The sequence below is a fragment of the Xenopus laevis genome, chromosome 7L (assembly GCF_017654675.1).
Source record: "Xenopus laevis strain J_2021 chromosome 7L, Xenopus_laevis_v10.1, whole genome shotgun sequence".
Taxonomy (NCBI): Eukaryota; Metazoa; Chordata; class Amphibia; order Anura; family Pipidae; genus Xenopus; species Xenopus laevis.
Window position 1 is genome coordinate 80,718,183 of NC_054383.1, and position 17,147 is coordinate 80,735,329.

A 17,147-nucleotide genomic window follows, 5' to 3' on the forward strand; every position below is an offset into this window, starting at 1 on the left:
CTATGAATGGCAGGGGATTTATTAAAAAATTGGAATAAAACAACAATTCCTAACGAAAAAAATACAAAAACCTATAAATGCCCAAACTGATTTAGAGCGGTCCAAAAAGAGCAGTGCACCTCCCATTGACTTCTATAGGACCTTGACAACTTTTACCTTTTTTTGTATTATTGGTTTTCTTGGTTTTTACACTTCATAAATATAGAGGTTTTTTTAAAAAAATTTGAAAAACCACAAATTTTTTGACATTAGTGGAAAAAGTCAAAAACGATTGTTGGTAAATAACCACCTTAGTAATGCAGTTTTCAATATAACATATAACACTGTAAGCAGAATCAAGTTGTGTTCTACCTGTGTTCGCATGACCCCTGTTGACCACAATTATGCTGGAATCACGGTAAAAAGACTGTGTTATGGGTAAAAAAAAAATGGTGATTGCCCTTGAAATTGCACTTTGCACACTACCAAATTTGCAGTTGCTCTTGTTTTTATGTTATCATTTTTAGTTGTTTGCTTTCATCTTCCGCCTCTTTCCACTTTTCAGATGTGAGTCACTGCGCCTAGCAGCCAGAAAACTATTGCTCGGTGAGGCTACAATTTTATTGCTTATTGTTAAATGTTATTACTTATCTTTCTATTCAGGCCCCTTCCTATTCACCTTCTAGTCACTCATTCAACTGCCTGTTTGCTAGGGTAACCAGATACTGTAGCTGCTACAATTCCAAACTAGAGAGCTGCTGAACAAAAGGCTAAATAATTTAAAAAGCATAAAAAATGTAAAATGAAAACCAAATGCAGAATGTTTCATCATGTCACAGTCTGTTGAACTAAAAGTCCATCTAGAATAATATATGGAGCATATTCACTATTTCACAGCCTGACTCATGAACTGTATATACTTGCCTTAATGTAGCATATCATCAAATGATTTATTTAAAAAGATGTGAAGGTGTATCTGTTGCCATGATGGTTTGCAGTTGTGACATGAAACATTTGATATTAGGTGTCATTTACTTATACAAGTGTAGTGTGCAAAGTGCAGTTTTAAGTCGCCATGTTTTGTACCCATAATGTAGCATTTTCCCCATATTTCCAGTTTGATTGTTGCATCTAGGGCAATTTGCATCTGATGCAAATTTGGCCGATATGTCAAAAGGCGCACGTTCCCCTGTATCCATAGGCGCAATTGTTTCACAGTTTGGAATGGAAGACAGGACAGATATACCTGCACCACGTGGAACTAAAAGTGCAAGGAGCATCTTTGAACAAAAGTACCTTTAATGAATGGTATCAATTCATACATTGACGTCTATTTTTGTGTGACTGCAACACTTTTAGATTGTAAGCTCTTGGGGAGAGCCTTCTTTAGCTCTTGAATTGGTTATTGGGGTTTTTTGTGTGTTATCATTTTAAGTTTCATTTACAACTACAAGTTCAAGAGTCATTTACAAGCACAAGTGCAGTTGCTAAAAGGAGTGCACAGTGATGCTGAAGTTGTGGAAAAGGGTTGCATTGTGGGAAAGAAAAAATGCTGCTAGGGGCATTATACAAGCACACGTGCCAGCGCCTGTTCTTGAACCCAATATACGTTCACTCAGTGCATTTGACCAGTTGCAACAGGTTACAGATCTGATCTGGACTGTGGTGTGAACTAGACACCCATGTAAACTGTACGCTAGAATGGGACTGGTGCTGCAGGTAGGATGCTACGTGTTGCCCTTACGTCTTCTTTCATACACAATGTACCAAGTAAATTAGATTGATCAGTAACATGATTTACATACATTAATTTTAATTGGGTGGCTTGGATTTGAGCAATAATAGAACTACAAGACTGAATCCAGCAGCAAATTCTTTTCCACCACAGCACACCAACTAAAATTAGGCACTGGGCGGGGCCTCTCAGTACTCTTGTGGGGTAATTTGTAAAAGAAGGCAGGAAGGTGTTCCCCTTAGTGCTCAATCAGTAAGCAGTTCTGCCTCCAGTCTCACCGCAGTTTGCAGCTAGTGGCAGATAGAAAAATCTGCAGACCCTAGGGGTGCAAAAGAGGGATGCCTATGTGACTGTATGTGATTGCTATATTCTTTGCACACTGCCAATGATGTATAAATAGCCCCTTTGGTCTTCCTACAGCCACTTGGTCTGTTACTTGTTACACTGCCAGCAAACTTCCTGCTACAGTCTGTAATGATAACTTCACGCTGATTATCTATGCTGATGTTTTACAGAAAAGAAACACCACATCTGTTTGCATGCCAAATCCAAAATTCCAATTTCTTTAATGGAATAAACAACATGTGCGGCCCCAGTTTTCCACTCCCCCCCCCTCAAGCTCATCCAGTCTACCCAGACTACATATTCCTCCTGAGAAATGTACAGCTGTACAGGAAGAGGCAATGCAAACATCTGTCTGCACTAATGGCAGTATTTCTTAATTAAATGTTTTTTAGTTTAAAAATTCCTTTACTTTTTCTTGTTAGCTAGGCTAAAGCAACATAAACTTTGAATTGATGGAGTGTTTGTACATCTGAGCAAATATACAGAGCATCCCTATAGAGCAGACAGATGCTTTTCTCTCCTCCAAATATACCTTACCAATACACAGGTTAAATATGAGAACGCTGTTGTTTTCTAATTCAACATTTTTAGAATTACCAGCTGTCTACACGCTGCATTGCCTCCTATCTTGCTATCCTGTAGAGACAATCAGATATAGCGTTAGTCCAAGTCTGAAGTCACTCTTCAGACTTGCTATATTTGGGGTACATACCCTCCATTTGCACTGCTGTGTTTGGTGTGGAAAGACAAATGGGAGCACTCCCCCTCTCTCACCTGCACGAGTGATTCAGAAAACCTGTATGCTTGCACGCTTGACGCGCTTCGTGGAAGTGGCGTGACGACATGAAACGCGTCAAGGGTAGGGTATATGTCACTGCTATGATATATATGCTTTTAATCATATTCAATAAATGAAGATTTTATGAATTCAGCTGCCGAAATGCTCCACAAGTTCTGTAATGTTTTCACATGTGTTTGGTGTGGGACATGCATTTCGGCTGAATGGGTTTTTCCATAGCTGAATGTATCAGGTTTTCTGAAATGAAAAGATCATTGAAAAAAACTGATATTAATTATAAACAGTTGAACCATTAATGAACTGAGCCATGTGATTCACTATCAAAAATGGTACAAAGGCAAACTGACCCCCAGAAAGTAAACCTGCGGGAAGAACCACTACAACCAAAGAGGAGAGTTGTAAAGTAGCAATAACTATCACTCTCTTATTATTCAGAGCATGTTGGTGTGGCCTCTTTATAATGCAGCGAGACCTACTGTATGTAGAATTATTAGGACAGGCTCAGACAGTGTGGAGATCTATAACATATAAGGCTTAATTTACAAACGTAAACACAGTTTGCAAAAGGGCGATTTCAAAAGCAAATCTATGCAGCATTCTTTCCCTATTCCAGTGCCATTGTGAGTGTTGAGTTGCACCCAGTGTGCCAAAACGAATGCAATTGCCTGTGGAGCAATGGCATCATGTCCAGCACTCTGTGTTAAATTAACATTTGCTTATGTTTCCCTGTGTGCAAATCTGCTTTACCTATTGATGCAGCCCACAGAGAGAAATGTAGAATTAATACCAACTGGCAAGTGGCAGTAGCTGCAGGGTTCCCGTGTGTCAATATGCTCATGGGGAGGGATGATTGATGGATCCCAGAATCATGCACATACACCGTGAAGACTGGATTTTCTTCCAGATTATCTGAGAGAGGGGCAGCCAACTCTTGCTGTAAAAGGGACAGAGTAACATGGCTCACACTCAGTACATGACATAATAGTTAAGATTATTACAATGCATCTGAATGTTTTTGTTCTCTCTGTAGATTAACATGGCTCAGTAAGAAAGCCAGAAGTGCTGAGAACTGATTCCTTGCAAGGGGAACCACTGAAATCTTTCAGCACAGTTGGCAAGTTTAAAAGAACCAAGAATGTTTTCAAGGTCAAAAAATTAACTGGGGCATATAACCTGTAAGGGGCCTTTCATTGGAAATAAGAGTATAGTTGGGAAGTTGGAAGTTAAATTTCATGTTTCCTGTAGACAAATGTTCAATCCCAGAGCTGCTGGCATTCTATTAGCTCATACTTACTATGTCACCGCTGTACAGTACTGTATATAAACTGCTGTAATGTGTTGTTAGACAAGCAGAGCTAAATATTTGCAGTAGGCTCTTTCTCAACAATAACACTTTAGTAATCAGAATAAACATAGGAAGACTATTCATCATTGTTCAAAACTGAGTCATATAAAGATTCTGAACTGTGAATTTTTTTTTTTTTGTTATAGTTATTAAACTTTGATTATATACAATAATATGCGAAGATAAAGTGCTCAATAACGACTACTACTACTACTACCAATAAAACTATGATAAAGGTGATAAGCATTCAACAATAGTAATGTTCAATGATTTGTGTGATATTCAAAAATACTGCTGTCCATCTAACTACAGACAGTGCTTGGTGTATTCTTCTAGTTCAGTGCTCATGCACTTAAGTTTAAGTTTTTATTTGTTACATTGAATTCAAAGGAAGGCGGTTTGATGACTTTTAAATATACCCCTAACTATATAGAACCCTAATTGCTGTCTGTGTGCTTTTTCATAAGGTACTTTACCTATGAGTCTATGTGGTCCCATTGATTCCCACACAGTTTGCTCCTAATTGTTCACTTATTAAAATTCATTCAACAAATGGTATAAATATTTATACTATGGATTATTAGGGTGGACAAAAAACTGCTGATGTGTCATTCATCACGTGGTTCTTGCATGAAGCTAATGCTAACAAGTTGTGTTGGCAACCCGAAGCCCAAAAATGATGATAGGTTTGATTTCCATAGGAAGGAAGCAAGTATGTCATTATCAGGGAAATAATACATCAGTGTTATCTCCAAACAATTTGCAATGCCAGAATATTTTTCACAACACAGCACTTTTTTTCATGGTACAGACTTAAATACAGTTATTTTTGTTTTGCTTCTAGTATTTTCTTTATGCCAACCAGGATTCTCAGATGAGACACCTGCTCTGCTTGCGAGAAACCTGACTGTTTACCTGCAAAGAATAGGTCTGCCTGTGAATGTGGCCTCCTTTCTTCCTCCTACGTGCGTGTCAGATTTCACCCTTTTCTTTCAATACGCATTCTTTTACTGGAAAAGGGAGCACTGATAAACAATAGAGCTTACTTAAGGTGATTTAGAAAAAGGAGCTATTTCCTTTAAGTTCTTAAAAGGTTTTAGAATAATTTGTCTAGAAAAGACACTGTCCTTTTTATATAGTAAATGTACCATTTAATTAAAGTAATACTCTACAAATAGAGCTAGGCAGCTGGAAAGGCAACTGATGATACCATATCTTTGAGATGCTAGATCAGAAGCCCCCAAACACCTGAAATCTAACATAGACATCAAACAAAGATTTGCCCCTCCCTCACATTTTCCCATTATGAATTGAAGGATTCTGGGACTTTAAAGGAAAACTTAACCCCCAAAATGAACACTTAAGCAACAGCGTTTATATCAAATTAAAGAAAAAAGAAAGGCTTTGTGCACTTGGGGGGTGCCAAATGTTAGGCACCCCCAAGTGATTGTATTGACTTACCTGAAACCCTGGGCCGGTGTTCCTATCAGCAGAAAACTGCATCGGCCCGGGGTTATACCAGTGAGCACCAGGGAGCGATCCTCTTCCGTCTTCTTCTTTCTTCAAATTTAATGGGCAAACGCAGGCGCAGTTGAACAAAATAGCCCACTTTTTGGTTTTAAATGTTCAGGTGTATTCAAACTAATCATGCTTGTGAGGAAGTGGTTTGGTCCATGAAACGCATCAAGCGTGTTAAGTTCGTGCGCTCCTGCAAGTGCTCTGTGTCTTTGGAGATTTTCACTTTTTGGTTAAAGTTAGGCTTTTCCTTCTACTGTGCATGCACAGCCGCGAGAAGAAGGAGGAAGACGGAAGAAGATCGATCCGTGGAGCTCACTGGTATAACCCGGGGTTTCAGGTAATTCAATACAATCACTTGGGGGTGCCTAACATTTGGCACCCCAAGTGCACCAAGCCTTTCCTTCTCCTTTAAATGACATATCTTACCAAACTGTAATATATATTTAAAGGAAAACTATACCTCTCAAACAATGTAGGTATCTATAAAAATATATTGCTAAAAACAGCTCATATGTAAAATCCTGCTTCATGTAAATAAACCATTTTCATAATATACTTGTTTAGTAGTATGTGCCATTGGGTAATCATTAATAGAAAATTGCCATTTTAAAAAATAAGTACAGCTCCCTGGGATCATATGATTCACTGTGCACACAAACATACCAAAAAAACTATATGTTAGGTCACATGAGCCAATTAGACAGAGTTGTGTCTTTTGGTTCCACACTTCTTCCTGTTACAGTTAGAGTTGAAGTATTTCTGGTCAGGTGATCTCTGAGAAGCACACAGACCATCACAAAATGGTGGTTCAAGGAAAGAGATGTAAAAGGTCAATAATTACTTAAATATATAATATATCGGTATGACAGGATTCTTTAATATACCACTTAATTTTATATTAACTATCTGTTGCTCAAGTATTTATTTTTGGGGCTTAGTTTTCCTTTAGGTAAATATTGCCCTTTTACATCTCTTGCCTTGAACCGCCATTTTGTGATGGTCTCTGTGCTGCCTCAGAGATCACCTGACCAGAAATACTTCAACTCTAACTGTAACAGGAAGAAGTGTGGAAGCAAAAGACACAACTCTGTCTGTTAATTGGCTCATGTGACCTAACATATAGTTTTTTTGGTATGTTTGTGTGCACTGTGAATCCTACGATCCCAGGGGGTGGCCTTTTTTTTTTTAAATGGCAATTTTCTATTTAGGATTACCCAATGGCACATACTACTAAAAAAGTATATTATGAAAATGGTTTATTTACATGAAGCAGGGGTTTACACGTGAACTATTTTATGCAATATCTTTTTATAGAGACCTACATTGTTGGGGGGTTTAGTTTTCCTTTAAGTCCCTCTGCTTTCCAGAGAATCTGTGCACCACCCACTATGGTAAGCAGAAGTCTTAGGGGCAAATTCACTAAGATGCGAAGTTGCGCCAGGCGCAACTTCGCCGCACTTTGCCGCACTTCGCCAGGCGTAGTTTCGCCAGGGCTCCGCAAATTCACTAAAATCCAAAGTTGCACACAGGGGTAGCGTAAGGTTGCGAAGTTGCGCTAGCGTTGATTCGCTATATAAAGCGAAGTTACGCTAGCGAAGGCTAATTTGCATACTGCGCAAAATTCAAATTTCAATGGAGGAATACGTATCTGCACTACAAATGCCTAGAAAACCTTCAAATCTGCAAATAAAAATTTTATTTTGCCCTACACATGTGCCCACTGTCTAGGTAAGTTGCCATGAGTCAGGAAATGTAGGGGGGAGGAAGGGGAGCCCCAAAAAATTTTCGATCTTTTTCAGCCTATCAGCCATCATGTAGAAAACACGCCAGCGTTTTTTTGGGACTTAGAAAAAAAATTGACTTTTTTTTAAACAATCCCTATCTACTCTATTGCGCTTCGCCAGGTCTGAGGTGGCGAAGGAAGTCTAGCGTAAAAGGTAGCGTTCAGTACACTGCGCAAGTTAGTGAATTTGCATAGTTTCGTCGCTAGCGAAACTTCGCCTGGCGTAAGGTTGCGAAGTAACACTAGCGAAACTACGCCAGCGTTCGTTAGTGAATTTGCGCAGTAGCGAAAATGCCAAACGCTAGCGAATTAACGCTAGCGTTCGGCGCTTCGCATCTTAGAGAATTTGCCCCTTAGTATCCATCACTTCACCTCGGGAAAAGGTGTGGTCTGTTTTTTTTTAAGACTTTATATGACTAAGGGGGTTGGGAATGGTTCCTTTCAATCTGTGCAATCATATATGTCTATATACAAAAAAATATTTATATTGAGTTTTGGAAGGTCAGATAGTAAATGTGTTAATGTAAAAAAAAGGGGGGTGTATGCTGCCTTTAAGCAGTGTGGAACAGGTTGGACTGGATTGGTTTCTCAGTGCAAGATCCCCGTCTTAGGGATAAGTTGTTTCACTTAAAAACAAGTGCTGCACACACATTAAAGTTGCCTCATTTGGCCTTTCTATATTTAATCATCCTTCCCTATTAATAACATTGGCATCAAGCATCATTTTTACTTGCCAGGCCAGTAAAAATACCAGCCAGGTGTCAACCCTACTCGCAGCTTTCTGCTCATGTCTCACATTCTACCAGGGGAGCTATTCCTCTCTTTCCAATCATTCACTCAGACACTCAACTCTATAACACATATCTGATTCATTCTTGGCACTTATGGGCCAGTGCAAGCAATATTATGAGCTGCTGCATTTAGTTCTTATTTATAGGCATTTACCCAATTATAGGGATGTGTAATAAAAGACACTGGAAGATATTATTAGTTGTTATGGGTTACTGCTAAATCCTGTTAGATAAGGACTTCCTTGGCCCGCTGACCAGATTTACACTACTGAAGTAAATACTGTGCATGAAACCACTACAATACATGTTTGGCTTTCTAGCAATAATATGTAAATGACTATCAATTACTATGACTATAGTACTTTGTTGGAACATAGAGTTGCTAAATCTGAATCTGAATCGTTTGCTTTTATTGATGTGCCTTACAGGGATTTGTAGTTGCAGAATTAAAACAGTAATAAAACATTCATGCAGAATACTCCCGGTCTCCGGAGGCAATGTGTCTTTAAATACTTCATGCCCTTCCACCCCCACCTCTCCCAGGGTGTATTCCCCTAGATCACACTCTGTGTTTCACATCTGGATTTAACTACAGAAACAGAATTCTCATAACGCTGAATTCCAAACTTAATCCTAGGAGAGAACCTTAGGACTGGACTGGGGAGGGGAAGAGCAGTGAATTGTAAAAAGAAAAACAAGTTTACTCTGAGTTTATGCACATTCTCATTTTCAGTAAATATTTCTGTTGTGTGAATCTGAAGCTGTTGAGGTGCAAAGATGCATCTGCTACATGAATAATACAGGGAGAGGCCATAGGTGTCAGTTAGGCACTTGCAACTGTGTTTTTTTTAAAAAAATAACTCAATGAATGTGCTTTAAAATTAACACAATGAAGAATGCATGTTGACACAATTGTATCCAAACATACTCCTGTAACTCCACATGGTTGCCAATGCTTCTATCAGGCCTCTTCTGATCAGGGTCGGACTGGGGGGCCCGGGGCCCACCGGGACCGCTGTCCAGGGCCCCCCTCTGGCCCCCGCTACCTACTTTGAACCGAATCACCATACTCGCTCAGGCGGCGCATCGCGCATGCGCAAAAATCACTAAGCACACATGCGAAAACGAGGCTAGGCGCGCATGCGCAAATAGCGCTGCGATGCGCCGAAATTGTTTTTTTTAGAAAAACTGTTTGGGAGAGCGGGTCTGGCCCGGCGGGGGCCCACTAGGGTCGGGGCCCACCGGGTATTTTCCCGGTGTCCCGCCGGGCTAGTCCGACACTGCTTCTGATAAATGGAGCTCATCTGTACTATTAATGCTGATGAAGCCTCTAGCTACAGCCACCCTGGGTCTGGTTGTAGCTTTCAGGTTTCTACAGTCTGCTGCATAAAAAGGGACACCAGACTTGCGCTGATGAGTTGGCTGCAAACTAAATGAATGCCTGTTCCAGAAGTAATGGAGCTTTAATTTAAAAATGCTAAACGCAAGCTGCACCCCATGTGCATCATCAGTTGTGTCCATTTTGAAATATTGAACATTATTGCAGCATTTGGCCAAGTGAGTTTTCAAAGCAGTGTGTGTGCAATCTAAACCAATTGTATTATTAAGGTGGCCATACACGGGCAGATTAAAGCTACCGGTATAGGTCCTCTAGACCGATTCACCAGCTTATCTGCCCGTGGGTGGGGGCTCCCGTTGTGTCCTCCTGATCTATAGCAGGCCAAAAATCGGCCAGATAAAGATCGGGCAAGTTTGATTTTTTTCTGCGAACCAGGACCGCATTGACTAGTTGATGCGTTCCTTGCGACTTGTCTGCACCCATGCCCCTCAGGACCGAACGTTCAGATTCACCCACCATCACCCAGTCGTTACTGAGCATATCGGGTTAAGATCCACTCGTTTGGCGACCTCGCCAAACGAGCGAGTCTAATAGTGTACGGCCGCCTTTAGTATGGGATAGAGATTTGCAGATGCCAGGGGGTGTCCCATGCCATCTGAAAATGCTTGAAATTTAAATTTAGGGGGTTGATACAATAAACTTGGGAAAGAGCAGTGGAAAATGCCTATTTGCTGGTAAACACTGAGTTGCTGCTTGTGATATTTTGGAACTATGGCTGAATTGCTAATGCTGCTTCCCTACAGTTGTATCCTTGTTATAAATTAACACACACACTGCAGCACTTACCCAGCCCCCACCTTTTCCCACCTGCTTGTTCCCAATCAGGCACATTTTTAAGGTAATTGTTTGATTGGTTTCTATGAAGCAGACCCTATGGGCCAGAACCCCTGTCCTCCTGGGTCCCCCACACAGCCACATAGTTATTCTAGTGGTATGAACCAAAATATCCTGAAATACTCTTTATACAAGTGTTACCTATATTTACATTGCATACTTCCTTGTCTAAATACATCTTCCCCTGACATTTTGTACACCTAGGAAAGCTTGTAGCTGGCATGCAGCTCAGCAGTGATCTCATCAATCATTGATTTCACGCTAACTGGGTGCACCACTGACCTTTCACACAGAGTAAAAACATAACAATTATTTATTCAGTGATTCAGTCATATATAACTTTATGCCAAATGCATTGTGTTATATGAGGACAAAAAAAACTGACTTTAAGATTAAGATATTTTAAGAAGACTGAGATCATACTCATAGCATTAACCTCTTTCTTTCAAATGGGAAAGGGAGCTAGAGCTTGGATCATTAAATGATCATTAAGAATCACACAGTAGTATTTTATTACTTTTGTTTTGCATTGTAAAATATTAAACTATTAAATTGATATGTTTTACATTTTTCTAAACCTGTGAAGCTGGGCCTTGAATGCAATGAGGACCATATATATGAACTTCAAAATGGGCTTAAATCCAAAAGATCCAAAAGTCACTTGTCAAGGGTTTGTGTTCGTATAAAAAAAAGGGAGAAGAAAGTCTTGGTTTTAAAAGCATGGTATGCCAGGGAAGAAGGTGGCTTTTGATCCATTTATTCCTTGAGGAAGTATTTTTAGCATATTATTATTATATATATTTACAAGAGCTCCTTCTCTGAAAGTAGTGGATGACAGTCTCCCTAACAAATGTGGTAGGATGAATAAAGGAAAGAAATTGCAGAGGACAGATACTATTTTAATGGTACTGGGTGTGCCTATAAAACAAAACAATCTGGCTCTGTTTAGCATAGCTTCAAGCCAGACACACAGACACACATATTACAGAGAGTACCATTAAATATAAAAGCAAAAATCTGAAGAAACATGTCATATGGCCTTTGCAATATGGGTAATAGCACATGGGGCACTTAGGGTGGGATCAGAGCTCCCAAAATGGGCTTTTTTTAATAAGAGAATTTCTGAAAGCATATGTCAGGCAGTTACAATATATGTCATTGTAGTGGTGATTTCGGCTGCATTTTCAAGCTGTTTAAAAACAAAAATATAAAAGTGGCATCACCATCAACTTTCTGTGCCTTTAGATGGCAGTTACATAAGTAAACCTTAAAAAAACTGAATGTAAAATCACTTAGACGCAGGGGTGCCCAAAAGGTAGATCTGGATCTAGCAGTAGACCTTTAGCTGGTGATCAGTAGATCTCAAGACTCTGTCAACAAACAGCTTGTCTAAATTACCCTCTATTTCATTGTTTTCATTCAGGCATTTATTATGTTAAGTTTACATAAGAAATAGTTGTTTGTTACATATAGCAATATACATTTTCTCATAAATCAGTATTAAAGTAATATTTTCCATGGGACAGAATGCTAACAATGCTTTTATGGATGTACTGTAGATCCTCATGGGACAACATCACTAAAAGTAGACCTCGCATTAGAAAAGTATGGGCACTCCTGACTTAAGGTGGCCATACACGGGCCGATAACAGCTGCCGACAGACCAAGTCGGCAGCTTATTGGCCCGTGTATGGGGGCCCCCGACGGGCTTCCCCGATCGAGATCTGGCCGAAAGTCGGCCAGATCTCGATCGGATGGGGTTAAAAATCCCGTCGGATCGCGGCCGCATCTGTTCGTTGATGCGGTCCCGCGATCCGACCGCCCGTTTGGCGAACGCTAGGATCCGATCGTTGGGCCCTAGGGCCCACGATCGGATCAGCCCGATATTGCCCACCTCAAAGTGGGCATATCGGAGGGAGATCCGCTCGTTTGGCGACATCGCCAAACGAGCGGATCTATCCGTGTATGGCCACCTTAAGAGTGCTTTTTTAAGCACTAGAGACATACTTTCAGAAGGAAACTCAGCTCTTCAGAAAGGAGATGGAAAAGGGCTTATGATCTCTTTCCTAAACAGAGCAACATCAAAACTAGTGATATGTGGGCCGATCCGAAGTCAGTTGGTTCAGGTTGACTGGCACACAAAGAATATATAAAATATTATATACCTGTATATATATATATATATAGATAGATAGATATATATATATATATATATATATATATATATATATATATATATATATATATATATATATATATATATATAAGAATATATAAGTAGGAGCTCATGGCGGGTTAGGGTCAGTTATGGGTTCTCGACCCGCGCATCACTAATCAGAACACTTCTCGGTTTTCCTTCTGAAGGTATATCTCTTTTAATATCTTTGACCATACAGTTACAGGAAATGACCAACAGATAGCATTGTATAATTATAGAGTATTCAAATTACAAAAATGCTTAGAAAAGCAACCTGAGCAATTTTGCTTTATTTTTTTTAAAGGTTTACTTATCCTTTAATGTACAGTAGTTATGGTTAATCAATATATAGTAAGAAGATTAATAGAAAGAGGCATGCTCTGCTAAGCTTCATGTTTATAGAGAAATTGCAGCAAAAACTTATTAATGAATCTATTTCTGTACTGAAAAAACCCAGAATATCTTGAAATTCAAAAAATACTGTATTTGATACAATGAATTGCCCTTGCACAGCCCCATGCCAGTTGCCTATGGTTCCTATATTTTGGAGTTCTTGAATTTATGATACTGAATAGAAATATTCATTTAGTCATGAATAATAGAATGATTTGTGAAAACTACATTTCACCAAATGCAAACCTCTCTTTCTGAATGAAAAATGGTCAAAGTGTAACTAAAATTGGCACCTCTATTCTTAGCATATGGGGCCCAGCTGGCGCATTCTGGGCTTCTTTATGAAATGTTGTCTGTTCCAAAGTCAGTCATTATTTCCAGTCCTACAAATACAAGACACCTGGGGAGCTAGTCTATAGAGAATGAAAGTGTGTTGGAACATAGATGGACCAAATGTAGTAATAGACGGCACCAGTCATCGGTTTGTTATCTTAAAATGCTTTTATTGGGACATAGGCTCTGACCCCAAAACACCCGGCAACGTTTCAGACCACTCACAGTCTTTTCTCAAGGCTTGAGAAAAGACCGTGAGTGGTCTGAAACCGATGACTGGTGCCGTCTACTGTATTACTACATTTGGTTCGATGAACGGATTGAGGTTGGAAACCGTTGGACGTGCATCACATTAAAGTATTTTGGAGGTGAGGGTGCTGACTGTGAAAATTGTGGAACATAGATGGACAGCAGTGCCTCAAGAGTTTATTGATATTGTACCTAAAACTGAAGCATTTCAAAAAAACTAAAAATATTTGGTGCTCCCGGCAGGAATATCACTCATAACTGTTACTTACTGAATGCGGGGAAGCCCGTGTACTGCCCGGAACCACTTCTAAGTGAACAAGAAAGCCCTGCTTTTCCCTGGTATTCACTGACACCCTTTTGGGGCCCCAGACTTTCTGCTGTGGATAAAGGCAGGGATCTTGAACACGAGCGAAGTGTACCAATGGCGGACCTGGCAGAGTACAAAAGCTGGCGGCAAAAATACTTGAGAAACAGGCAAGGTTCAAAAGGCAGGCAGCAAGAATCGTAGATTTCAGGATAGTCAATAAAAAGGCAAGGTTCAAAAGGCAGGCGGCAAGAATCATAGTCAAACAACAGGCAGGGGTCAAAACCAAAATGGAAATCCAAAATATTGCTTAGCAGGTTCAGAGGAGCTGAAGCAAGGATTTCTGACAGAGATGGGGCTTTTAAATTAAAATTTGGAGCCAGGCATGATGTCACCACCACTGTCGTCTTCACAGTGCATTGCGCCAGCGCGCATCCGGATGCCCAGCTGATGTCCTGATTCTGGCCTGCATCCTGATGCATATGTGAAAAAAGTTAGTTATATTAAGGCACACCCTTAAATATATATACCGCATCCTCCTCCCCTGTGGATAGCATAGCAATCACCAGCACATGATTAATCACCACCAGTTTCACCTCCCAAAGTCAAAGTAGGGCAAACACAGGCAGAGCAGGGCACACACACAGGGAGCATAGGGCAGGCAGAATATGGCACGCACAGGGAGCATAGGGCAGGCAGAGTATGTCACACACAGGCAGCATAGGGCAGGCAGATTATGGCACACACTCAAGCAGCATAAGGCTGGCAGAGTATAACATACGCAATGCAGGGCTTCTATAGCCTAAATCTGAGTTTTGAATAATGCAGTTGATCTCAGTTCTGATACCTTTTAAAATTTACACAAAGGTAAGCAATCAAATCAGCCACTGTGTGTAGGGCTACACAAAGGAGGCTGTGTGCCACCAGTTGGACAGCATTGTAATAAGGGATAATTTAGTAAGATAATGTGCAGTAAAGATTTACAGCGTGCTGTTGCGATGCTCTTTGGAGAACCACTGTTGCCAAAACCAGCAGGTGGGAGGATGATTTCAGAGAGTGGCCAGGGGTAGTTTTCACTTGACTACCAAAACTTTTCCTTTCCCCCCAGCTCACACATTATCTTCCAGAACCTGGGGCAGGGGGATTCTGCCCCCCCCCCCGGGTTCTAAAGCACGTGGCCAAAACTTGATTACCTGTAAACATAGCCTGAAAATAATGGGGAAACTTCTACCTACTTCTGTTCAGTGGCTCTTAATGAGATTACCACAGTGGCAGTGTTCTAACCCATATTAACCAGCTTGACATCTTATTTCATTATATTATACACTAAGGAGAGAAGAAAACGAATTGCTAATTTGTTTCCATGGTTATAGAAAGAGCGTAAACTGGAATTTATCATAGAACATTATAGTCCATATCTTTAATTTACTTTTACTCTATAGGCTCTTGTGATCATGCCATGAATAGAGATAAGCAACTAGGAATCAAGTCACCAAAATAATTGTAAAACTGCTGTACCTTGTTCCATTTTAATAAAGGTAAATTAAAGCCCAGAATAAATATATTTATTGTTTTTATAGCATATGGTTGTTATTCAAATTTCTTTTTAATTTAGAGCACCTTGTGTAAGTTTAGATTATGCTTAACCTCAAGCTGACTCATGGTTAAGATGACCCAGAACTTAGGGTAATAGGACTTAGGGCTACAAAAACTTAGGACTCAGGGGACTCAGGACTCAGTAGGATTCAGAGCTAAGAAAATCCAGGGCTAAAGACACTAAGGATTCAAGACTATGAGGACTATGAGGGTCAGGGTTAAATGACTTAGGGTTAAGATGACTCAGGGCTAAAGATGGCCATAGATGCAAAGATCTGATTTTTTCGATTTTCGGACCATGTGGGGAGAGTCCCGACATTTTTCGTCCAGCGGAGATCGGTCGTTGGTCGATCAGAAAGGTTAAAAGATTTCTGTCTGCTACCGATAATATCTCTGCATGTATTGCCGATCGTACGATTTTCAGAGGGAGACTGTCACTAGCTTTGGTCGGACATAACTTTCATACGATTGCTGTCAGGGGCAGAAAATCCGCTGATCTGTTCTTTTGTACTTTACTTGATCTGAATGGTTTGTGGCAGGTCGGGAGATGGGAAAGTCCGATCATACGATGATTCGTACGATTGGATCTTTGTGTCTATGGCCAGCATAAGAGGAATCAGGTCTAAGAGCACTTAAGACTCAGGGCAAAGATAACTCGGATTTAAGAGGAATCAAGCTTAAAGAGGACTCAGGACTAAGAGGACTTGGCTAAGAAGATTGATGGCTGAAAGGGCTCAGGGCTACAAAATATTTAATCAGTTGGACTTGGTTTCAGCTACATTCAAGTGAAAAAAGAGTTAAACACAACTGAGCTTTTTAATAACAACATAGCAAATGTTGAGCTTTGTTTTTCTGACTGTTATTGAGATACTTCATCTCTCGCCCTTCCTACACTGGCAACTAGAAAACTTATTGTCAGTAGGCCAAAAGACAATCTGTTCCTTATTGATGGCTTGGCAGTGATAGAGGTTGTGCTGAAAAGGCTTTCTGTTTGCCTTATTGCCATGCAGCAATGTCCAAACTTTTTCTCTGCACCTGATGTTGTAACTTTGCCCCCAACATCCATTGACAGCTAGGCTTTCAAGGGAGGCTGTGAGTTGCAATACAAGAACAGCTGAAGGACCATATGTCCAATATTTCTAATATGTCTGTAGATAGCAAAATGGCTAGGTAGAGAGAGTTCCATTTGTATGAATATGCAGGCAGTGCTGTCCTTAGTTGAAGTTATTTTTGTGGATTCTCATGATTTATAATATATCTTCTAACTTCCAAGCCATTTTTTAAGTATAGCTCCCAGTAGTGAGTGGAGGCTGAGAGTTGGACATCACTGATGTAGGGATATTGGCACCATCTTGCACACACTTTCCACACGGGTGAATCCAAGTTTTTTCTTTTGCCTACAACTGCTTGTGGGGCCTGAAAAGACAGGGGCCTTCGGGTAGTTGGCCCTGCTTTCCCCCTACAAACCGCAGTAGGTCTTTCAGATACAGAACTCAACATAGCAGTCTATAATTTTTCAAAAAAAACTTTGACTTCTCAAAACTTGC